This window comes from Hyposmocoma kahamanoa, unplaced genomic scaffold (genome assembly GCF_003589595.1).
Source record: "Hyposmocoma kahamanoa isolate Upper Pololo Valley unplaced genomic scaffold, ASM358959v1 202, whole genome shotgun sequence".
NCBI lineage: Eukaryota > Metazoa > Arthropoda > Insecta > Lepidoptera > Cosmopterigidae > Hyposmocoma > Hyposmocoma kahamanoa.
In genome coordinates, this window is record NW_020653726.1 from 18,114,358 (window position 1) to 18,142,012 (window position 27,655).

The 27,655-nt window shown below is 36.0% G+C and overlaps 1 protein-coding gene across 6 annotated transcripts in view; it reads right to left on the minus strand.

The window, feature by feature from the left end:
* The window catches only part of LOC113227103 (CUGBP Elav-like family member 4), a 449,761-nt gene that overhangs the window by 399,543 nt on the left and 22,563 nt on the right, over nucleotides 1-27,655 (minus strand). For all 6 annotated transcript variants that reach the window (XM_026459975.1, XM_026459979.1, XM_026459977.1 and 3 more), the window contains exon 2: nucleotides 10,360-10,408. The gene's annotated coding sequence lies outside the window, so the exon portion shown is untranslated. The remainder of the gene's footprint in view (nucleotides 1-10,359; nucleotides 10,409-27,655) is intronic.

Here is a 27,655-nt window from a genome sequence, read left to right on the forward strand (position 1 = left end):
GGCCGAGAGAAATATATATATATATATATGGTCTATATTTATGTCGCTCGTGAGTTTGGGTGTAATTTATCGTTATCTATGTGTGTGTCCATGGTACCTGCATTACAGGGTTTCTCTAGTAGCGGGGCTATGAGTGTACGCGTTATTTATTTTTATGATTTATTATTCATAGGTGTCGTTTTAGAGATACACTTTAAGATAAGAGTCACTTTCAACAGTCGTTTTTATGAAGGTTTATAATAATAATATAAGCCAGATGATTAACTGATTTCATATTTGAGAATTCCCTGTTATTAATAATGACAAAACTAATCCTGGGATACTGCTGAGAACAACAAAACAAGAAAGAATATAGAAAAATCGTTTCTTGAATTTCTTCCTACCTGTAATGGAAGACATTGTAATCCATCTCATTACGAACTGTCGTATTTTATATCTATGTCGTCAATGAGTCGTATTTCTTTCTTATATATTTTTTTGTAATATCAAGTGACGGTACGAGCGAGTTTTGCGCCTGATGGTTAGGTACACGCCTGTCCATAACAGATGCAGTGCACTCAGAGCTTTAAATAGCAAAGATCTGCCACTGCGCCTGTCACCCTGAGACAATTTGACAAGTCCCATTGTACTTTTACCAGCACCCTTTAAAACAGGAACGCAGTAATACGCTAACATTACTGCTTCGCGGCAGAAACAGGTTAGGTGCAACTCTAGGCTTAGTGGAGCAAAATTTGGGCTATATTTTGTACGTTAGTGCATTTCACTATATTTCTTTCTTCCTTGCTATATTAATAAATAAAGGTAATACTTCATTCGCCAGCACGCTTCAGCGTTGCGTTGGTGTTTAACGTGGGTTTCATACGTAAGATCACCAGCACGCTTCAACATCAAGCGGCATGTAACAGCTTTTTGTGATACATTGTAAAGACAAGGTTTCGTATTCATACCGAACATAGTTTAAGGAACTTTTTACACTTATCGACACGATATTGCAATTAGGTAGCCAGAATAACTTTACACCTATGTTAGAAGAGCAAGAATTACGATCTGTTTCGCGTCGGTGAAATAAGTAACATATTTTTCGCTCATATTCCATGGACATAAAGGTTTTTTTGAGCGGCTCAGCTGATTCTGCGTTAATAAGTATGGCGAAAAATATGTTTCACTTCTTATATAAAGCACACATTTAGAATGGATGCAGTGCCAAAAATTCCACCTTAACAATTTTAAATAATTTAATAAAATCAATAAGCCTGGCATTAAAATTAGATTATTAGTTGCCACATAATATCCAGAGTTGTCGTGTAGCGGCTCGACACGACGCTGGGTGTTGATGTAAGCGACTCTACGTGTCTATTTATCAATGTGCCTATTTCGCAATGGACCCATGAAGCCTACGAAGAATAATTTATATTAAATTAAATTATAAAATACATTGGAAGTTCAAATTAACTTTAAAGTTAAACAATAACAAAATCAAATTTATGCACGCATGTTGCCTGACTTAGAATAAAGTGTTTTCGGTATCACCCAGAGATACTCGCACGTTGTATCAACGTGTGTGGCGTCACAATGATACAGTGACACGTCACGGATCCGTGGATCGTGAAGGTGGACGTGCGCCGGATGTTCCGGCTATCTTGGTAAAATTGCAATTTGATACAGGAAGCCGCTTCGGTCCATCTCCTAGATTTGTACGAAATAAACTTTTGTGATACATTTTTGCTTACCACAGTGTACAGTGAATTATGTATTGGAAGGTTTAATCGACATCAAAAAACAATTGTACTCTTTTTTTTAAAATTTTACCACTAGTACGTTTAATTTGAAAACAGAATTATTTCAAATCGTCTTTTGTTTACGATTAATCGTTCTAGTATATGTGGCCAGTGCTTTATAATAAACATTGTTATGATAATTCAACCTTGTTCACAGTTCCTCTGATCCATGAGTGTACATTTACCCAGATTTATTAGGACTAGATAGGTGGTAAGCCCAGTTGCTTCTCTCAATTGAAAAGGTTGACAGTTCAAATACTTGAAACGGTATATATCTGAATTTTCTAAGTTACGTACATTTGTGAATGTTTAATAATAATAATAATAACGCACACATTCATAGCCCCGTACTAACTCAAACCCGCACAAACTCACGATAGTAATAAACGTAGGCCATACAAATATTTCTCTCTGCCCGGGAATCGAATCCATGATCTCTGCGTGGCAGTCCAATACGCTAACCGTTCGGCCACCTATACAGTTAGGTAAAATATTAATTTAGTATCTAATAGGGTTTCAGTTGAAAACCAAAACTTAGCAGGTTCTTCGTAGTACTCACAGAGAAATATCTCCATGTAAAAATGAAGAGTTCTTCCAGAATAGTACTGCTATTTTACCTATTTCTGCTGCCAAGCAGTAATGTCATGATTACTGTGTTCCGGTTTTGAAGGGTAAGTGTGCTGGTGAAGTTACAGCCACATGGGACTTGTCACCTTATGTCTCAGGAAGACGGGCGCAATGGTAGTGCCCCTCAGATCTTTGCAATTTCAAGCTCTGAGTGGCACTGTAACTGTTATGGACAGACTTATAGCACATCATCAGGCGCACGACTTATTCGTACCGACCCTTGATGATATTTAAAAAAAAATTCTTAAGAGGGAGCAGAGGAAAAATTCTTAATCTTTGATTTGATTTTAGAGGGGTATATCCACTTTAAAGTTAAAAATAAAATATTGTATGAGTAATTACACGATATATTCAAGCATAGACATTAATCAGAAACATAAAACAATAAAGATCCCTCGATAGACAAAAATCACGAAATGACTTCTAATTTTCAAATTTTTTTTATTTATCCTCGAAATGCTACAGGTTATTAGGACAAAAATTAGGTAATTAATTATATTTATGCATGATCGACAACTGTCACTACGGATTTTTTTTTTAATCCCTTTAATTTTAGAATTATTCCGCTAAAACGAATTTGGTACTTTTAATGCTCAAAATTCAACATCTCCTGTCGCATGTCACGCGAACTTCAGGTATATATTTGTTTCACAAATTTGGGCGGAGCCAACGTTAAAACTTTTTTGGCATGAGAGCTCTTAAGTAATTCTTTTCAGACTTAAATTTCAGCCTTTTTCTGGATTTTTAAATCGGATAAAGTACATGTATGTGTTACATCGTGTAACACATTAGCACATTGTTTAGACAATATCCTTAGGTGTGTTGTATATTTTTTTGTAAGAGTGTTATTTAATAGTAAATACCTTAACCATTTGATGTAGCAAAATGGTTTTTCTCGCTTCCCCACCGGTCACTCGCCTTAATTAGAGGCACGGGATTTAGATACTTTTATAATGAATTTTTGGAAACAAGAAAAAGTTGTCCACATTTTTTTATCATACGTTTGTTTATTTCCGTAAAAATTCTCCAAATCTCCGTCAGAGTATCACATCACAAGCTGTTGGCCTATGAAATTGATACGATGTGCTACCCGAATGATTGGATTGCGTATTAGGGTCATTACACACAAGCGCGCCGATTTGTCACGTCAGCCTTTTGCTTCGAGGTTCATTTCTTTTTTGCGGACAAATTGTGTACGCACTGTAATGGAAATTCCTTTTTGATAGGGGTTTGGGATTTATTATTGGGTTTTTGATGATGTCAAAAATTGCGAGCGAATAAATTATATTTGGTCACAAAATATCAAAAGAATTTTTTAATTGTTTTGTGCAATTCAGAAAGAATGATAAATAATCTTTATTGCACATTAAAATGACAATACAAAGCTGTAATCTAAGCGTATTAGAATAAGCTAATATGTGCAAAGGGCGGTTTTTTTGTTAATAAACAATGTCTTGAAAGTTATTTTAAAATAAAAAATTAGAACATACGAATAGAAATAGATTGTTTGTTTTTTATAACATCAAGTAGCGGGACGAACAAGTCGTGCGTCCGATGGTAAGCTACACGCCTGTCCATAACAGTTACAGTGCCATTCAGATCTTTAAATTGCAAAGATCTGAGGAGCACTGCCACTACGCCCGTCATCCTGTAATTTCACCAGCACTCTTACCCTTCAAAACCGGAACATTACTGTACTGTTTATTGTGTACTGACATTACTGCTTGGCAGCAGAAATAGATAAGGTGGCAGTACTACCCTGGACGAATTCTTTTACGAGGCGCTCTGCTGCTACCGCAAGGAGATACTGCTGCTGTTTGCAATAGGAATTTATAAATGTTTAGTGGCAATATCTATCGCTATCTGTTAGGCAAAACATCGCGATGCAGGATGCCGAATAAAGAGAAGATGGCTCCTAACCCGAACGTGGGGAGTGCTATTGGGTCAGTCTAACAGACTATCACGCATTTTCTATTACCTAGTCGCGAGCGAATGGTCGCGCGGTGCTCTTATATTCAAATAAGTCATTATACCGTACCCATTGACGCCGCCGCGACTAAAAGTGGAAAATGGCACGAAGACCTAAATCCTATGTTTGCAGAAGACTCGAGCTCAGTAGTAGAGCGTATTAGTGATGTTGATGAAAAAATCTTGAGACACTGATTTCTAATTCAGGCTTCCATTTGTTGGCTGGTTTATAAGACTCATGAGGAAAATAAGCGATGTTACATTGTAGCGTATTCCAAGCATTCATCAAAAAAAAAAATTTTATAATATTTTTTACCATTTTACCAGTACTGAGATCCTATTGTCATATTCCTGGTCATCAGACCTTTAAGAAAAATTGTGATATAAAGTCTCGCATTTTTTGTAATATAAAAATCGTAATTTGTCACCACTTGCGGTATACCGGAATGTAAAAGAAGAAAAAAAAAATAATATACTACCAATCCATTTACCTATTTCAACTACAATTTAGATCACGTATAAATGTATTCAATTATCCGAACACCACTTATAATCTGATATAGCTAAATAAAATTCAATATATTCACGAATTGAAACTAATTAATCGGATCTATATCGTTACAATTTAAAACCATATAACAAAATTAGAGTTATTTTTTTTCTAATATTGTTACCAATCTCTATTATGATGTATTTGTTCATATTAATCTGTGTGTACGTATATAGAATTATTTTTTAAATACTAACTAACTAGCAGGAATATTTTATTAATATCGTAAACAATAACTGTTGTCCCTTCAGGTATATTTGTTTTGTTCATATTATGTAAGTCGGGTTAATGTATGCTATTCAATTTTCGTGACAGTTTATATTTATGAGTGTTCGAGTCGTCGAAATCATAACCAGAAATAGAGACGAAATAAGGGCCATCCATCCCTGGCCACTCATCAGGCAAATGGGCCTTACATCACTTTTAAATATCAACTCTCGTTTGTAGCGCCAACAACGGGTCTGTGTGTACGTCTCCGTATATTCCAAAAATATTCTGCATTTGTTGTAATAAAGATAATATCTCTAACAATGGGGGGGCTGTTCCATTTGGAGGTGTGGGAAAAACATCATTACAAACGGAATCACATTTCATCGGTAATTAAATACTAAATATGTAATTTTTGTCCATTACAGCAAAGCTCTAGTTAAACTGACCGATTTGAAGTGAAACAATTGACGACACCCGTCAATAGTTTCGAATTCGGGCTGGCCAAACGAGGCGCAGTTATCATAGTAATGATTTGGCAGAATGGTTTTCAAACAAATTAAATGACATTTCGTCTCTATTTTTATATATACTCGATGTTACCTGTAAATGAATGAATCCATTCATAAATAATTGGCCGTTACAAAATTTACGGCTTTGAAAACAATAGCTCTATAAACCCTACTTTGATTAATATCAACATAATTTGATTTCGTAACACGCGTGCGCGTGTGTAAATATAACTAATTGACTTCTCTACTCATTACAATTACCATGTAAACAGGTTTTGTCGCACGCGACACTTGAATTTTTTTATACTAAACAATAGTGAAACTTTGAGGACTCCATTACGTTGTAATTTGGAACCATTTGTACATTTGCATGCCACGCAGAGTTTCCAGGTTCGATTCCCGGGCCGGGAGAAATAGTTGTATGGCCTACAATTATTTCTCTCGTGAGTTTGGGTGTAATTTGCGGTTGTCTATGTGAGTGTCCATGGCACCCGCGACACAGGGTTTCCCTAGTGCGGGGTTATGTTGAGTGTGTGTGTGCGTTATTATTTTTCTTAAAGTAGAGCTCCTATGAAAGAGTTGTCTAGGGAAGTACAGTCACCTTACTTATTTCTGCTGCCAAGTATTGATATAAGCATTGCGTTTCGGTTTTGAAGGCTTAGGGCACATTTATTTACACGAATTTCATTGTGCCCACCCCGCGCGGTCGTCGAGCGATGGCCGAACGGAGTCCGCGTTGTCGCCACGCAGCGACCGCATACTCTCTAACTGTCATGGCAAAATACGTTTTATTTGTTTAGCACTTACGTTTTAACTTAAATGAGCGTCCCGGACACGCGGGCGAGACTGGCTTGAATTTAGTATAAGCGACGGCCCACGCGGCGACCGCGTGGTTATATTATTCAGAGAAATTTAAATGTTGTTGCCTAGTAAATAGAATTCAGATTCGCCATTACGTACATGTCTGAAATTGTATTTACAACAGTGATACGTTATTTTAATTATATACTTTTATTTAATTTAATAATCATAAACATTTAAACATGTTAATTCACATAGCATTATTCGAAACAGTAACTGCGTAAGAACAATAATTGTTTAATGTTGAAGTCAAAGAACTTTTATTTTACGGAAATAGGTAATCTTTTTAATATATTTGAAGTAATGTACTTTAAATATGTATTAAATATTTTATTAATTTGTTTTCACACTACACACACTTATACCTGTATGTATATATTGCAAAGATTATGAAAGTATTTATTCGATAAAAGAGTACACACTTATGACATAAGTATTAACGTAGCTTATTTTACTTTCTGTTTCGGGACGCATACGTCCGTCACTCTCACTCACTCGGCTAGGGCCCATTGAAAACCAGCGTCACAACCTAGCCTTGGTTGTGACTTTAGTTGAATGGGATCCTTTTGTACACGCCACAGCCGCACACATGTCAGTATAGTATTATGTAACTTGTTGTTGAAATGTTTTTACGCTGTTCTTTGTGTTATTTCTGTTCTAGTTATATTAGTCTTTGTTTATGTGTTTTTTTTATATAATGTGGCGTTACTATAAATGGTTTCTATTTCTATTTATTTCTTACATGAAGGTGTGGTAACGGGCGGCCGCGCGAAAGCTTTCTCCTCGCATAACTAGGTGCTAAGGGTGCTGGTGAAATTACAGGCACATGGGACTTGTTAACTTACGTCTCAGAGTGACGGGCGCAGTGACAGTGCCATTAAAATCTTTGCGATTAAAGCTCTGATTGGAATAGCAACTGCTACAGACAGGCGTGTCGCTTACTACCACGCCCACAACTTGTTCGTCCGGTCACGTGGTATATATGCATTTTATTGAATACCATTATGTTGCAATGATATTCTTAAATTTTTTGTCTGATCGTAATTGAAAGCGAATTTAATATATAAATTTAATTGCAATCAATAACAATTTAACTGCCTTCGTGGCCGAACGGTTACCATGCTGGACTGCCATGCAGATGCCCCGGGTTTGATCCCCGGCCGGAGGAAAAATTTATAAGGCCTACATTGATTTCCCTCATGAGTTTGGATAAAATTTATGGTTATCTATGTGTGTGTCTATGGCACCCGCGACACAGAGTTTCGCACTAGGTGCGGGGCTATATAAAATAATAATAATAACACCCTTCACATAGATACAGGCTAAGTAAAATAAAGCAAATAATAATAATTGATTGTAAAAAGATATCAATAATAATATATTACGTAGTAAGAAGTAAGTCAACATTGTCAACTTCTGTGAAACGTGATTATCTCTGATCCATGGACTTTATATAAAATAGCACATACACACAGTTCAGCTCATGATATATCAGCCACCTCTGACTAAACCCACCAAACAACTACAACAACTTGAACCCCACTTGACCTTCGACAGTTTGTCACCAAAACTAACATAACCTGACCCAGTGCGACACGGAACCAACCTACGTCCCTGAGATCATCCCACATTGACTTTGAAGAGCTCTAAAATCTGCCGATTTTGGTTCACTTGTATAATGGTAATATTATAGGCAATGCCTCTTATCTAAGGCCGTAAGTGTAGAATCCTATGACTTTCAAACGTCCTTTACAGTCTGGCGATGTAAGCTGTTTTCTAGTCGCTCTCTTGTAGGTAGACGGACTTGTTGGAGTTGTTAAGATGGAATTATTTAACAAGGTCCACTGGAGTACGGACAACTCGCACATTATGAGGATTGTACTACCGATGGTCACGCAATACTTGGCTTTTCATATGCCAAGAAATCCAAGCCGCCTTGAATACAAGTGCAAAGGTAAACGTTGTATTGAATATTACTATGTTTTACAACCATGGCATTCGAATATTTTTTTGTGACATTACTCCACTAGTTTGTTATAATTATTAATACAAAGATCGAACAAGAAGAAAAATTCTAAATAAGGAATTAGAAATATACGCCAAAAGTTATGGATACTGCAAGAAACTTATATCAAAATGGCTACAATCCAAATCGTATGAGGAAACCGAAGATCTACTAGAACACTTGCTTAAAAACACTACTCTCTCGTCTATGGCAACAGGTTTAACACACACACATGCACATACGTTTTAAGATTTAAATTAAATTTAAAATTAGGCGTTAAGAATGTTGATAATTGTTACAAATTGTTTGTTTTGAAATGTAACAATAAAAATAAAAATTAAACACTAAATTAAGTATAAGTTAAAAATGTAAAACGTGCATTTATAGCTATGGAAGAGCGGTGCCTCCTGATACAGGCTTGATAAGCGTAATAAGAGGTATCATGCACTGTTAATGTAAAGTTAATTGTATTGCTGAAGTAAGCATTTCATAATTATGTATTGCATTGCTGAAATATGCATTGTATAGTTCGCCACTATACGGGACTTGACACTGGAGATAATAAAAATCGGTCGTCACTACTCAAAGTATATTGAGAGAAAACCATTGAATTGGAGAAATAGCAAAGTCAACCATTAAAATAATTGCATCTAAATTAAAGTTTAGGCACTATTTATAATAATGAAACTTCATGCGTGAACAGCCACCCTTAGAGGTGGATGATTTTCTTCAAAATGAAATGGGACTATTATGGAAGCACCCCCTTTCCAACAAAAAAAGAATCATGAAAATCGGTTCACAAATACCTGAGTTATCGCGTTACATACATACAAAAAAAAACATACAGTCGAATGGAGAACCTCCTTCTTTTTGAAGTCGGTTAAAAGTATGAATATGCTTATCTACCTAGAGATAAAATGATCGGACCGTCATTTTTCTAATTCGGAATTCATATGAACTGGACATATGTTGCCTCACCAAAACTACCATGGAAATTACTATGCATATCTTAATGTTTATCCCATTTACAACAATTCACAAACATCGTCTTTTGACAGCGTCTTGCCGACCCACGTTCGCGCGGCGGCGTTTTACGTGCGTTGGCAAGACGCTGACGCTCGAAAGACGCTAGTGTGTTTAGAAAACTCTAAACCTATTTTTCTATGTCAAAGAATTAGTAGACTACGTCATCGACTCTCCATTGAAGAATAGAATACCAAATAATTGCAATGTCAGTTGAGTAGCACGTTGGCTAGCCACTGACAAACTACTATTCTAGACTTTTAGGAAAACACCTTACGTACAAAATCCTGCCATCGACTCTCTTACAACACACAACTGATATGATTTAAAATTAATTAACTTGTGTCGCAGGTTTGTGGCCAAGCGTGTTTCTATCATACCTCTATATATAAAAAAAATCGTTTTTATTATTTAAATTTTTATTGAATTGATATACAACTATTATTTACTTCCATCCGGCCGGATCCGAACCGACGTTTTCTAGCATACCGTGCCAGACGCTATACCAACTAAGCCATGGAACGAACCAGCGAACCTCACGAATTTTAATATGTGCTTGTGGTCGTGTCTTTGTATTTGGTTTTTCAACGACTTTTTGGTCATAGCGCCATCTATGAGAAATGTATGAAAGTATTTCGTCACCCAGTCGAGCCGGGCCTGGTAGCTGTAAATGTATCTAACCTTTACAACTACCAGCCCCGGCTATAGATGTCGCTATTCACTGTTTTTAAAATGTTTATTTAATTGATGTTCAATTATTTTTTATGTGATATTATATTTAAGTTTCATATGACCCTATTTACTATGGTTAACGTAAGATTTATTTACCTCCTCTATTCTCGCTGTCCGCCGGTTTCACCTGAATAGCTCGGTTCATCTGTCAACAAAAAAAAAATAATTAGGTGATTGTTTACGACATGTATAACACCGTCTGCCTTTGACTAACAGTCGTAATTTATAATAGCCAATTATTTAGGTCACCATGTATTAACCTTTTATAGCCCTTAATTATATTATATGTATTTGCTATAACATTAAGCTGTATACACCCAGCCATACTTTAGCTTCACAAACTATCACTTTTTGAACCGTTTAAGAAACTATAACCTCAATGGTCTATCTATAAAATATAGCATTGGGTCCCTGGTAATAGAGGGTCGAAACGCCCATTTCCATTGCTAATTTTTTTTTATACGGGTGATTGTTTTCTTTTGGTGGTATTTTACCATTATACCATTAAAAAAGTAAGGTGGTAAATATTTAACCTTTATTTTATTGAGGGTATTGGGTATTTTAACGTTTGTGAATTATACCACACATTCTATATATGTTCCGCAATATCTACCAAATACAATATTTTAAAAATGTAAATAGAATTAATGAAATTACATTTTAATTATCATATTGAACAAAATGATTATATTTTATTATTAATTAATTAATACACAGTGGAATACTAACGTTTATTTAATACGCTCATTTAGTGGGAAACATCAATTGGAAATACTGTTGTTTACACATTTATGAATACGATAACATGGTTAGCATTAAGGTGCTACCACGCCAACCGGTCGACGTCGAATCGTTGACATTGTTTTTTTTTTGGATTGTGGAACGGTTGGTTTGGTAACGTTGGCTTATCGTTAAATATCGAACTATCGAATAATCTGGAATCTATCCATCGATGATGAATGGATTTCATATTTCATACAGTGGGATCTCCAGTAGCTTTTATAATCCGTCATTGGGATTTACCAGTTCTTAACCCTACATGTCACGCATCCTAGAGACACACGGTGACCTAAACGACTTTTTAAATGGTTGAGACACTGTGTGGCTCTAGGAAGCTACAGTGCTAAAATCATTAGGGACACCGTGTGTCTCTATAGGATGCGTGACGGGTTAAAAAGCCATTCATAATCTTAAATAGATTACCATAATAACTTCATATCAATAGTAAAATTATATTTTTAGACGAACATAATTCTGAATAAGTATGAACCGCCAAGGATTACTATACCAATATATCATTTACATTATAACTGCCTCCGTGGCCGAACGGTTACCATGCCGTACTGCCACGCAGAGGTCTCAGATTCGATTCCCGGGCCGGGAGAAATATTTGTATGGCCTACAATTATTTCTCTCGTGAATTTGGGTGCATTTGTGGTTGTCTATGTGTGTCTCCATGGCACCCGCGACACAGGGTTTCCCTAGTGCGGGGCTATGTTGAGTGTGTGCGTTATCATTCTATTTAGTTTTCTATAATTTAGTGAATAAATCTTTACACGATTAGTAACTTTGATATTGCTCTGTCTTAACTAAACTACCTGTAAAAGACGTTCAGAGATAATTAATAAATAAAATAATTATAATAAAAACCAAAATGTATAAAAAGCACGGCAGCCTTACCGTAAATGTGGAGCGGAATGCGACCAGTTAATTCCACAGTTAATATATTCCAAAATAAACGGACTCTGACGGGGTTGCATAATTAAATGAATGCTAGAGACGGAAGGATGGTTTTAGTCAATTAATAAACTTAGATGGCTTTGTTATTGCATTCGCACAACCAGCGAAAGGATAAGCAAAAACAAGTATTTTGAAATTTCTGTTTAAACTGTCACGTATTCTAGAGACACCCGGTGTCCCTAATGATTTAAGCGTGGATACTGCTTCAGCTCGAATTCAATTTTTTCCCCATATTAATACGGTTCATTTTGCTTGGGTCGAGTGGCACTGACTTTATTTCAGAATTTATTTTTTTACAAACGTAAAGCCTTTTAAAAAATGTATATCGTATAGTATACGTGTACTATTTAGTTCTGTTGATATAAAAAAAATGGTATATGTAAAATACCTATTGAATAGATATTGCCTTGGAAAATCTCGAGGTAAGTTTGTGTTTTTTTCTATCGTGAAAATTTTTATAGTATAGTATTATATCCGTGTATATCCTTAATTTTACTAAATATTGTTTTCCCAAGTGATTGATTCAATATTTTCTCTGTTATGCAGATCAACCAAAGCCATTTGAGGTTATATAGACACTTAAGTGATATATCGAGTTCTTAGGTTTTCGCGATTGTTACATATAGGAAATGAAACTATTTTTCCGGATACAGTCAACCGTGACCATGGGACCTGTAAAGGGCCCGAAACGTCGGTTTGTTTGAAAAAACAAATATACGCGATTTAAATCCGGAAAAATAGTTTCATTTCCTAATTAAGTGATATGTTTTCATCCACTATTTTTAATTTATTTTTACCAAATCGTTAGCGATACCGTGTGTCTCTAGGTCGCACGACAGGTTAAAAAAACTATAAAGATGAAAAAAACTTTTTGACTTTTGCAACACTAGTGGACGTAACTCACAGTTTTGAAAATTAATTATTTACATCCCAACATAAAACATGATATGTTTAATCGAAGTATGCAAATTATTTTCAGTTAATATTGTAAGTTACGTACATTCGTGTTTAAGACGACGCCCTTGAACAAGTGATATCATCGTACATTCAGATAGAAATAAAATTGACGTCATCAGTAAACTGCCTTGATTTAAACTTGGAAACTTATTAGTCAATGAGATTTTCACAGCTTTATCGACTTACGTTGCGAGAGGCGGCCATGTTTAAAAATTATCAATAAACTAAATAACAAACATGTACGTAGCATTAAATAAGGTAAATAATATGCTAAATATGCTTAAAAGAGAAAATTATTGACCACCTCCAAGGCAAAGTTCCTCGGGTTGTGGTCCTAAATGAAATTTAACTAGAAAAGTTACCGGTATTATTCTTCTATGTATATATAGTATTTTTCTTTTAATGCTTTGTGAACATTTGTTATTTATATAATTTGCTAGAAAGGGGTTACTTTTATTACGGAGCTTTGCTTATGCGACCGCTTTTCAGAAAACTGTTTTTGAAAAATGTATACCGATAATTTTTGAACGTGTACTGATAATTTTTTAACATGTACTGATAATTTTTGAACATGACCGCCACGCGTAACAATATACATACTGTTGTACTCATAGAAACTAAAATTTAGTTTCTCAATAACAGAAACACTGTATACTTTTTAGTCAAAACATAATTTAATATTAGCACGATACAAATCCCCACTCTATAAAACTCCGTGCGCAGGATTAGGGCGGGTGGTAATTTTTAATTGCATTAAATTGTCACTTCGTACTAGCTCATGAATATGAAATACGACGTAGCAGCATTTAATAGATAACAGTCTAACTGGGGCCTATTATATGAATGTCTTAACAAGACTTTCTATTATTCCGTAATGAAGAGCTGAATTTGTGCATAAAAAATATGCAAAATTTTACTTTCATCGCTTTATTATTCTTATCCTTTTGTAGCTTATTGCCGCAGTATGTTCTTTTAGTGTTATAATAAATATTTTCGACTTTATTTAATATTTCGTTTGCATTCTAATTTTAACTGTACTTGTTTTTGGTACCTTTTTATATTTTATGATTTATGACCTACTTTTGTTGTTCTTTACCTAGTTTTTTACATAGTTTTGCTACTTCTGTACATAGTGACAACGTCATAATCGAGTTCTTAGGTCTTCGCGATTGTTACATATAGGAAATGAAACTATTTTTCTGGATTTAAATCGCGTATATTTGTTTTTTCAAACAAACCAACGTTTCGGGCCCTTTACAGGTTCCATGGTCACGGTTGACTGAGACGATACAGTCAGTATGTGCAGCTAACAGTTTCAGTGCCACAATGAGCTTCAGATCACAAAGATCTGAAGGGCACTGCCACTGCGCCCGACACGTTATAGGTTATCTTTCAACAAGATTTTTCTTGCGATATTCAATAATAAGTAGATTGGAAATAATCTCAGTACAGAGTACTAAAAAAACCGACCTCAAAAGTACGTGGAATTACGTCTATTTGCTAAGTTTTATTGAAATATTCCCTTGTTCGCCACTATACAGGAACTTGGACACTGCTGATAATAATAATCGGTTCTCTCTACTCAAAGCAATTGCTCCTAAATTAAAGTTAGGCGCTATTTATGAAAATGAATCTTCATGCGTGACCCTTCGAGGTGGATGATTTTTTTCAAAATGAAATGGGACCACTATGGAAGTACCCCCTTTCCAATAAAAAAAGAATCATGAAAATCAGTTCACAAATACCGGAGTTATCGCGTAACATACATACAAAAAAAAAGAACATACAGTCGAATTGAGAACCTCCTCCTTTTTTGAAGTCGGTTAAAAATGACACCAAATTCGTCAATTGTTGTTATCGTAAAAAAAACTATTTTATTGATAATTGAAATGAAGAAACTAGTCATTGGGCAATTTTTCATCAACTTGTTATTGAATATCTTCAGAAAAATCTTGATGGTATTATCTTGTACCGCGCAGCAACCTCAGGAACCGACTCAGTTAACCGGTAGGCCTGAAGAATGATGTAATTTTCTTTAATGATTATTACTAGTAGTATAATTCATTTATTCTTGCTCAATTGTCATTATCCAGACTCACATTCATATACTTCGTTATAGCAACAAATGTAAATATAGCCATGAGGTGTAACTAGTTATTTCGTGCAATTATTTATTGCATGAAATAACACAATGACCACGATGCGAATGAATTTTTTTAGACACGCGACTCCGCGGAGGCTTGTAAAAGATGATTATCAATTTAAGTGGTATTGTTTCTATAATTGATGAAGAGTAATTAAATTAAGTAACGTATTGAGAAATTACGTTAACTTTGAACGTAAACGTATTTGTAAACGTGAAGCATTGAGCGGTGGACGCTGTGGACGGTGGAGCCATACAAGTAAATTGAAAGCTTAGTACATTAGTGAATTTTTAATCGCAATACTTTTCGCTAACGGGGAAAGAAAATTATTTTCAACTTGACACGCAATTTTTTTTGTTATAAAGCAAAACATAATCTTATAACTAATTACAATCTCGCCATTTTACAAGATTAATAAGCAATTTGAATATATTATAATTTTCTAGTATACAAGTAAGTAGCTTATATAAAGAAATATACAACTGCTTCCATGGCAGTACGGTTACCATACCGGACTGCCATACAGAGGTCCCAGGTCCAAATATTTCTCCCGGCCCGGGAATCGAACCCGAGACCTCTGCTTGGCAGTCCAGCATGATAACGTTCTTACACTTCGTTCATGTGTTCATAGTTTTACCTTCAACTTGGCTGGCAAATAAAGTTACCTGAGGCACTAGCTTTTGAGAACCGGATGAAGTCCGTGACAACTATCTGAGATAACCCTGTCCACGGGCCAATCTGGGATCAAGACCTGAACTTACAAGGTCCCTGTGTTTGCACTGGTTATTAGTAATGCACTTCCTGTGTATCCAAGAGACTATCTTAACATGAATTGGGCCAATTAGGCGGACTATGGTCAAACTTCGTCTTAGAAGAGACCCACGCTCAGCAGCGGATCATATAATACTACATACATACATATAAGACTGCCTCCGTGGCCGAACGGTTACCATGCCGGACTGCCACGCAGAGGTCCCAGGTTCGATTCCCGGGCCGGGAGAAATATTTATATGACCTACATTTATTTCTCTCGTGAGTTTGGGTGTAATTTGTGGTTGTCTATGTGTGTGTCCATAGCACCCGCGACACAGGGTTTCCCTAGCGCGGGGCTATGTTGAGTATGTGCGTTATTATTATTATTATTAATAGTTTATTTATTTAAGATTTATCAATATTTGATTACATTATTACAGTTTTATTTCAGTATTTCGGATTTCAATCGCGTATATTTGTTTTTTCAAACAAACCGATGCGAGAGGCCATTGAAATTAAAAAACATCCTAATTTCAACGGGGAAGATGGTTTCTCCGTACCACCAGTTTGGGATCCAGTATTTCCTCTGATGAAAAATCCCAAACAAATATAAGACTGCAGTACTAATTAATATGTTTTAGTTTATTATAATTTCTATTATTAATTAATAATAAATTGAACTTAATAAAAATTCATTCAATAAAATAATTTGTAAAACTTAATGTAGCGTAACTTGAAATGTTTTCTTTGTAAAATTAAAAATAAGGTATTTAATTAATAACTATTGTAACTATAGTGAAAAAAATAGGGTGATTTGCATTAATATTAGACATAACTGATTGAAGACTGTATCACCTCAGTCAACCGTGACCATGGGACCTGTAAAGGTCCCGAAACGTCGGTTTGTTTGAAAAAACAAATATACGCGATTTAAATCCGAAAAATTGTTTCATTTCCTATGTGTAACAATTGCGAAAACCTAAGAACTCGATAAGAAATACATACTTAATTAATTGGGAGTAAGTATGATGGAATGTATCCTGCTAGGTGAAAAAGAATTTGCTTAGACTTGAGACGGGAAAATTCTAAAAACTGTTTTTCGTGGTATTGGAAACAGAGGAGTTACTTTATTCCAAGCGTATTTAACTGGGACACGTATGTCAAATTTTACTAACTGGGGGCAGTCGATTTTATGAGTGAAAATTTTGAACATGAAGGAAAAATCACTAACTATTCTACGTTGCTTCGTATAGAGATGGTAGTTTCTTTCTCGAGATGTCATTTGAGAAAATAAGATACGATACGGGAAAAATGTGAATTCCAGCTGAGGTAGTATTAACCCTTAAAGTTATACCTAAAACAAAGTGTACTGTAAAACGAAATTTTAATTTTACTCATACTGTACTTTTTCTAACTGCCGTAATTAGTATTTTTGGTTAAGCACGTCACATGCTTGTGCACAGAGAAGCATAAACAAGAAAGTGACGGTGGACGTCCTCTATACGGCCACCTAATCCCCTCAGCTGGCCTCGAAAGCCACAACAATTTCCACCATAAAATCTAGAAGCGTCCATCCGATAGTAACTAGGCGTGCATTGTGGAAAAAGAAAAAACCCACCAACAAGTTTCGTAATCCTTAAGGCTGGTAACAGATTGACTGCATGCTTTATGTAGGCGAGACGACGACTGCATGACGTTGGGAACGACTTCGCGCATTAACTGCAAGCAGTCGATCTCGGCTGCATTAAGTCGGTTTCGACTGCATGCAGTTAAGTCGTTATCAACTTCATGCAGCCGAGGTCTCGGATAACGACTGGTCTCGGCTGCATGAAGTTGATTACGACTTCACGTATTAACTGAAAACATGCAGTCAATATGTTAGCAAATATCACTAATTGAATATTATGGTAGGAAAACATCTAGATATTCAATAGACTTAATATTACTATTACTAAAGCGACATCTCAAGTCAGCCGCTGATAGCTAAAAAGGTACCTGGCTGAGTGAGAACTTTCATGCATTTCTCACAGATGGCGTTACGGCAAAAAGTCGTTAAAAACATAAAAAGAAAGATCTACAACAAGCACATAGAAAAATTCGTAAGGTCTGATGCGTTTGTACTTCGAGAGCGTCAGGTATTCTGAAAGCGCTGGTTTGAATTTGATCCAGCTGGCTGGATCGAAAAAAATCTCTTATGTCCACTTGCACTAAACCTAGGTACGTCTTAAACCAATAATTGCAATGCAAAAGACACTCTTAATACATTGTGTTAAGAGTGTCTTATCAATTTAAGCATTGGTTTAAGACATACTTAAGTTCAGTGCAAGTGTTCGATCTAGTTCTTTACAAAATATCAGTTACAACAATTATTGAGTGATGGGAAAAATAACTTTTGGTACCAAAAGCGGTAAAATTCTAGTTCACCAGTAATTGGAAAGTTCCGAAAATACATTGTAAGTAATAAGTTATTCAGGGTTGTCGAACTCAAGTGTCGTTTGTATTTGGGTCACGTTTTCCTGGACGAATCTTGACTTTAAATCTATATGGACATTAGTTTCTTTGTCTCCTTGAAGATAGTTAGTCACACAATAGGAAGGTATTGTATATAAGTGAAGGAAGTTGGTAGGAAAATAGGACCTTACTATTATTTAATATAGGTTTATGCTTGGAGATATAAAGTTTAGAAGCGGGAGAATTCATTGTAACAGTGTTCGTCCAAGGAAGTACTGCCACCTTATTTATTTCTACCGCCATTTTTTATGGTTCTAAGTGTAAGCGCACGCCTGTCCATAGCAGTTGCAGAGCCGCTCAGAGCTTTTAATCGCAAACATCTGAAGGGCACTGCCACTACGCCAGTCATCCTGAGATTATAATAAGTTGACAAGTCTCATGTGTCTGTAATTTCACTAGCAGCGTTACCATTCAAAACTGGAACGCAGTAATGCTCACATTACCTCCTGGCGATAGGAACTGGTAAGTTAGGCAGTATTTCTCTGGACGAATTCTTTCACAAGGATTCAAGGACCATTAATAAAAAGATCGAACACATAGAAAACTTTTTCGACCCGATGGGATTTGAACTCACGGCTTGGAACTCGTTGCTCTTACCAACTGAACCACGGGTCAAGTTAACGAAATTCTCCTATGTGTTTTTGTTAACAATCTTTGTACTGAATTTTTCGACATTCTGAGCCACTAGTGACATTTGCTGAGAGATTTTAGAACCTTCTTCATCTTCAATCTTATTTCCTTCATCCCTTCTATATTATGTCCGAATCACCTAAACATCTCTTTCTCTGTCTTTGTCATTATATTTTGCATATATGCTGCAACGTTCTCTTATCAAACTGTTCCGAAATATGTCAGTCAAAGTCTAGTCGTAATTCTTAAAGCTACGTTACGTACGTTACGTACGTAGACGTTAAAAATGTCACCATCCAAAATTCGTGTCTTATTTTTTTAGTTACGCTATTGCGTAACTAAACAAAATATATGCGTTCTATTTTGAAAATTTAATTAATATGGTAATCAATTAACTGGCATTCAGTTAGATCGAATTTTACCTCGTTAAATAAATATTATTCCAATAAACATTAATATCTTAAAATTGATTCCATTTTACAACATAATCGTCCTTTATAAAAGCATTATGGATACGATCATATACTAATGGGCAATAAATTTGGGCCAAAATTTTAATCAATATTTAAAAACGTCGAAAGTTTACAATCACAGGCACGTGGGATTTGTCTACTTCTGTCTCAGGGTGACGGGTACAGTGGCAGTGCCCCTCAGATCTTTGCGATCTAAAGCTCTGAGTGGCACTGAAGCTGCTATGGACAGGCGTGTCGCGTACCACTAGGCGCACGATTTGTTGTCATCACAAAAAAATTACAAAAAAAATCAAAATTGATTTGTTTTATTTTTTCATAGAAGTGAATTTAAAAACAATCAACCAGTGAATTTGTAGTTCATAGTTTAAATTTAAAGTTAAAACGCGCCTATAAAACTAACTTCGCAGCTGCACACCGTACCAAAGCACCACAACGCGAGCATTTGCACCAATCAGAGGCCATTTTTGAAAGTTTGATGATACTATTTTATTATCATGTTTCTCTAAAAGATTCCTGATCATACACTTATAAGAAATTAAATTAAAAATTTATTTCTCCACGACTTATAACACGATTTATAGAGTAATGACATAATCACTTTGTATTAAAATTTCAAGTATTTCTTTATATCCCATTCCCTTTTAATTAATTTAAATTCCGTGTAGTTACACTTACATTATTTTCCATTAAAAAAACAAAGTCTTAATTTATTAATTTGATATGCAACAAAAAATACGAAAGCAGATAATACAACATAAATATTAATTAATGACTCAACTACAATAGAGTAAAAAGCTCTTTATGATAATTTGCCATACCGTAACGATTAAGAACACACTTAAACTTAAATTAAATTACTGCTCTTTTAGTAATTTTAACAAGTTTTAATCCGTCATGATTTTCACTCTCGTGTCTTGCGATTATCGGAGATCTTGAAGCGGGAAATTCTCCTGCATTCTACTTCTTTGTACATCTTTTCCGGAAGTTTGCAATAAAAAACAATGCATGTACCACAAGAATATTCTATATATATTCTATATATATTATATATATAAAAAACATATATTTACATATGCATATATGTCATATGAAGTTTGTGTAAGGTATATTCAATTCAATTCATGTACAGTTTAACTGTTGGCACCATTAACTGCCTTTCACCAGCGTTTGTAACGCCCTAATAAATTGTAAGATTGCGTAGTGGAGATCGCTGTTTAGCGATACGATCGCCGATAATACCCGTCCCTATGTTTTTGTATTGTATCTGTTTTTTCTTTGCGTGCAAAACTGCATTTAAAACACACGGAATTATTGTGCAAAATTAAAATGGTTTGAGGTAATATATTTTTTAATTACTTTGTGGTTTTTTCATTCAAGGTATATTTTTAAGAAAAAAATTCCAGTAAACACACAGTTTTTTTTAATTATATATTTTTTTGTTTTAATGCTGCGTTATTAAATTCTTTACAAAATACTCATGTACAAATTTTAATATTCCAGATTTCTGAATACTGGACTTATTTCACATTGTGCGAACAGCCCGAATTCATGCCCGCAAGCGTATTTTCAATAACAAAAATATGTTTTAAATCTGCTGGTATTCGGTGTCTCAATTATTTGGAATTAGTATGTGCGAGCGGGACGGCTACTTTGCGTCTTGCAGTGGGCGGAGCCAAGTTTTATATAACATTTCAGGTACACTACAGGAGGAATATAGTTTTAGACCAATCGGCTTTAAACTTTAAACTTCTGACAATTACCTTAAAACATCGAGTATATAACCAGAAATAAAGACGAAGTAAGGGCCATATAATCCTGGTAATACATTAGCGATACAGCTCTTATAAATGTCAACTCCCGTTTGCACTGAAATGTAGCCAGGCCAACTACTGAACTGTGTGTACGTCTCCGTATATTCCAAAAAATATTCTGTATTTATTGTACTATTTTATTTATTTATTTTATATACTAAACATAATATCTCTAACAATACCGTGCTGTTCTGTTCGATGGTGTGGGAAAAACAGCAAAACATCTAACTACAAAACAAACGGAATCACATTTCATCATAAATATGTAATTTTGCAATTTTCGTCCATTATAGTAAAGCTCAAGTTAACTGGTCGATTTGAAGTGAAACAGTTGACGACACCCGTCAATTGTTTCGAACTCTGGCTGGCCAATCGGAGCGCAGTTGTCACAGTAATGATATGGCAAAATAGTTTTCAAACAAATTAAGTGACATTTCGTTTCTATTTCTGGTTATATACTCGATGCGTTAAAACAATCAAAGTAGCTTTGTTTTGATATTATTCTACTTACAACTGTTCACCGTGTATTTCTAAAGCCAAATATATAATGGACAATAATAATGTTAACACCAGGTAACACGAATTTTATTTATATCATGGTTCTAACATAAAAACATAATATAGCAGTAGAGCTCCTTGTAATCGAGTTCGTCCAGGCAAGTACTGCCACCTTATCTATTTATGCCGCCAAGCTGCAATGTTAACACTACTGTGTTCTGGTTTTGAATGGTAAAAGTGCTGGTGAATTTACAGGTGTGCCTGTGCACATGGGACTTTTCAACTTATGTCTCAGGGTGACGGGCACAATGGCAGTGTGCCTCAGATCTTTGCGATTTAAAGAGCTGAGTGGCACTGCAACTGTTATGGACAGGCATGTAGCTTACCATCAGGCGCACGGCTTCGCACGGGACGAATCCCGTCATTTGATATTATAAAAAATGAAAATAACTTTTATTGTGTAGGACAACGAAAAGTTGAGATTTTGCATACCACATAAGAACATTTTCGAGTTTGTCTTTATAACGCACATACTCAACATAGCCCCGCACTAGGTAAGCCCTGTGTCGCGGGTACCATGGACACACACATAGACAACCACAAATTACACCCAAACTCACGAGAGAAATAAATGTAGGCCATACAAATATTTCTCCCGGCCCGGGAATCGAACCCGGGGACCTCTGCGTGGCAGTCCGGTATGGTAACCGTTCGGCCACGGAGGTAGTTAAAAACAAAATATTTTTATATCTTTATTTAAAGACAAAAAGGGTACATTATATTTCAAATCAATAGTATACCTATCTCAACCAATGTTCGACAAATCGACGACAGAGAACCTAGAAATGTGTAGATTTGCGAGATTATGTAAATATGAATGTATAGCTATGTAAATAGGCAGCTAAGTAAATGCTACGGTTAGAGCCAGTGCTATGCTAATTCGTTGGGAAAGGTAGCCGGCCCTTGGGTTTCCCAGACAGTCAATTAATTTTCTGGATAAAATTTTGTACAGGTGAAGGGTACTGGGACCCCACGGGCCAAGGGTTTCGACTCCAAGGGCTGTAAATAGGTAGTCGGAGCCGAGATCCTGGTACTTGTTACTTTTTATTCTTTCCGCCAGCTCAGCTGCGGAGCCAGCCCTCTTGCTGGTATGCTGGAGATGGGATGGGGCAAGTGCGTCGGCACATGTGGCTTCCCACACCAGTGCTCGGCTCATACTCCAAGGGATGAGAGTCATTCCGTCCGGGCGCTTGCCATCTGTTCGCAACATGCCGCTTGGCTGGAGTATAGAGGGCACGTTACCAGTTGCAAGGGCCCGGCGGATAAAGTCGTTGAGGGCTGCTTGCCGGGAGATACCGTCTTCTTTTCCGTCTTTATAATTTAAAAATCCTAGTTTTACATCAATAATGTTAAAACCAAAAACAAGAATCTGGAATAAACGCATGGAAAGATTCAGGGTCTGTCATGGTTCGAATACAGCCAATCCCAATCGAATGAATTTTCTTAATGTTTTGATCTTTGTTATTATAATTATAACAAATTAAAGAGCACCGGCACGCTATGATCAGTTTCGTATTAATTCATAACTACGTTGAAGGAGTTAATTGATGTGCATTGTTGTCAACAGTGACGTGAAGAAAAAGTTATGGAATGTCATTGACCTACTGGAATGTAGAATTTTACGACACAACTCGGCATTTGTTTTTCGAAATTCCAAATTTTAAAAAATACGGTCGTCACATAGGATCGCTGTTCAGCACAACTTCTACTTCCGGCAAACTCGCGTCAAAGCAAAACAAAGCAGTTTCGAATTGACGATATATTAAGTAAACATTTTCATTTTAGTCTTATAAAATTTTTTTAAATAAACTACCCCTTGCAATACTAGCTTTAAATCTAAATACTTATAGATGCGACTCGCATTTGATTATATTTTTTTCGATAATGAATTAGATTTGGTCTCACTATTGTAATCTATCGAAACATCATAGCGTTCCGGTACTGTAGTGGAGTAATTTCATAAAAAAAAATCATTGAATATCACGGTAATACCACATGATATTTAATAAACTTCAAAATTACAAGCCAATAAAGTCAAATCAGAAGCAGAACCTTATGATACCAAGAGAAAAATTCGTGCGCCTGGTGGTGAGCGACACGCCAGTCCAGTGCAGTTGCAGTGTCACTCAGAGCTTTAAATCGCAAAGATCTGAAGGGCATTGCCACTGCGCCTCTTACTCTTAGACATAAATTGACAAGTCCCATGTGTCTGTAACTTCACCAGTATCCTAATTCTTCTAACCTGGAATGCAGTAATGCTCGCATTACTACATGGCGGCAAAAATTGGTAAAGAGGTAGGTCGCTGGATGAACTCTGTTACAAGTAGCTCTACTGTTATGAGACCAAAGTGTTCACGAAAGGCGACTGCGTATGGGTGGCGCAGCGCGGCCAGACTACCCTGAAGGCCTACCGATGACCTGGTAACGATGTGGTAAGACTGGTCGTTCTGGCGATCTTACAGGGAGGTGTACGTTTAATTAAATTGAAAACTGTGTGATTTTTAAAGAATAATAATAATAACGCACACACTCAACATAGCCCCGCAATAGGGAAACCCTGTGTCGCGGGTGCCATGGACACACACATAGACAACCACAAATTACACCCAAACTCACGAGAGAAATAAATGTAGGCCATACAAATATTTCTCCCGGCCCGGGAATCGAACTTGGGGCCTCTGCGTGGCAGTCCGGCATGGTAACCGTTCGGCCACGGAGGCAGTTAAACACAGAATAACTATTTTGTGTGAGTAGACCACTCTGACGGCCTACCGACGACCTGGTAATGATTGCGGGAAGACTGGTCGTTGTGGCGATCGTACAGGGAGGTGTACGTTTAATTAAACTGAAAACTGTATGATTTTTAAAGAATAACTCTTTTGTGTGGGCAGACCACCCTGAAGGCCTACCGACGACTTGGTAATGATTGCGGGAAGACTGGTCGTCTTACAGGGAAGTGTACGTTTAATTAAATTGAGTGTGACTTTTAAAGAATAACTCTTTTATGTGGACAGACCACCTTGAAGGTGTACTGACGATCTGGTTATTATTGCAGGAAGACTGGTCATGTGTATTTTTAAATAATAAGTCTTTTGTGTTACGCCATACGAATGGTGAGATGTTATCAGCACTAACAGCTAACGAACAGACGAACAGCGGAGTGTCGTAAACCGTAACGACATTAGTTAATGGTGCACTTTGAATTATTTTATTTTATCTTCAACACACGGTAAATGTTTACGAGGAAAATTGTTCCTTTGAGGTAAAGTATTTGTTATTTTTCAATTGTACAATACTAATATAAAAATTACTACTATTATTTATATATTTATTGAAATAGCACCAAATTTGTCTATAGTGTGAACTGAATTCTTACATATCCCACTGCCATTACTATAGTGTTGTAACTCAACATATGTGAAATTCAATATTATACTATTGCTGAACGTAACATTTGATTTTCTACGTGTCAATAAAACCGTCGTTAGAATATTGTAAGAAACAATTAAAACATAATATCTACTAAACTCGAATTGAGACAAACTTTTCGTGAGGACAAAACAGTCCTTAAAAATACAAATTATTTTTTTCTGTTTATTTGTAAATATATTTGGCAAGTAGGAAATTATTTAGATGTCTGTAATAAACTTTAACTTATACATACATTTTAATAACCTTTCACAAGAAGCGAATAATTAGTTTTTCATCGATTCTAAAAAAAATACACTTTTTGAGTGAATACACTATTGAATTAACAGTGCGATATTACAATTTACTTATAGAAGACTGGGAAGTACCGTCACAATGTGAGTATTTACTGCGCTCCGGTTTCGAAAGGTAAGAGAGCAGACACAGGTACATGGGACTTGTTAACTTTGTATCTGAAGATCACGGGCGCAGTGGCAGTACGCTAAGGTTTTTGTGAAGTTCTGAATGGCATTGTATCGGTTTTGGGTAGGCGTGTCGCTAACTACCTGGTGCACGACTGGTTCGTCACTTAAAATGCTATAGTTCTGATTATTTAAGGGATAACTAGATAGTTTCTAGTTACATTGTCCAGCAGTGGACTACAATTGGCTGATGGATGATGTGTACGTACCGATAGTCAATACTATAATATGCTGTATTTTGTCACTAACATACTGACTAGGTAGGACCCCAGTTGCCCGGAAAAATTATACGTCTTGACCCCGAAGTTAAAAAGAATGATTTGCACTTTGAGCAATTTCTACTGGGATTGAAAAAAAAACCGATATTGGAAAAACAAAATGGCCGCCAAATAAATTTTGGAGGATTAGGATAGTGCTCTAACTAGAATCGTAAGGGACGACGGGAGCCAACCGGCTGTCATATTTTTTCAAAATGGCCGAATCAAAATGTAGTCGTCGATGAAATTGTCTAGAGTAATTAAAAGCTGACAATTTCCTTTCTTCAATATCTTTATTTTTGAATACAATAGAATATAGCTCTTGTATCTACCATTCTGTAGTTATAGTTCAAAACACTCAAATTAAGTGAGCTTCCATTGTGTGGAATGAAAAAATGCCGAGTGCTTATTAAACCTGAATATGCATGCGGTATCCAATACGGTGGTGTTATTAATTTTACATTACAGATCGATAAGCTAAGAAATTACGTTTGGGGACGATGAAATTGATAGAATAATATTAGGTTGGGTTAGTATTTTGGTGTATGGAGAAGTATTTTAGGCACGTATATAAATAGATGATCTCGGTGGTTCAACAGTTTGCCCTGTGAAAGTTGGAAGAAAATTCCGAGTGCGATTTTCGGAAGAATCAATTCGGGAATAGAACTTTCTAGATTATTTCTGTTCAAGTGTCCCGGAGTGAATTCCGTTGCTCTATTACCCATAGAAAAGATCTGGTTATGCAATTTTGTCACATAGCTTACTTTTCGTTTACAATATTTTAAGTAGCGGTAGCTTTGAGAGAGTACAACTTGATTTCATTTTCACTTAAGTAAAGCTCCTTGTAAAAGAGCTCGTTCAGGGAAGCACTGCCACCTTATCTATTTCTGCCGCCAAGCTGTAATATGAGCAATACTGTGTTCCCGTTTGGAAGGGTAAGGGTGTTGGTAAAATTACAGGCACACATTGCAATTGTCGTGGACAGGCTTGTCGCATACCACCAAGCACACGACTTGTTCGTCCCTTCACTTAATACAATATAAAAGACCTGTGCCCAGCTGTATAAAAGATTGATAATGATCAATTTTATTTGACTGGTTTTTTTTGTTCAAACTTGCCATTGTTTTCAATTTTCTGATAAGATTTGTTTCTCAAACGAAATGTTACCTTTTGTCAACATTTACGCAAGTTCCGCATGGAAAGCATCGCCCCTTCAATCGCCCTGCTGTTCTCGGGTGATAACGGCCACACCGACTAAACTGCTGTTCAGTAAAAACTAAAAGACAATAGTTAACGAACCCTAGCCCAGTTAACTTTGATGACAGACTTGTCGTTGCACGCAACGTTGAGCGACATTACCTTCGTCTAATATTGCCACAGTATAATAAAGCTATCAGTAAGATTAGTCTGAAGTAGTATTAAAAATAAATGGTTTGGTCCCCCAACCGGGTCAATGTAGAAAAACTAACTTTTACCGTCGTTGTTTCCGATTTCCATAACACAAGTGCTTTGGTTACTTAGTTTGGGATCAGAATTGTTGTTCGTGTTTGGAATGTTGTCAAACATGTATCTAGCGAACTAGTATATTGTTATTATGCGTAGATAGGATTTATATCCGTTTATTAACATGTTATTTTTTTATATCTAGACAAAAAGTTATTTAAAGCA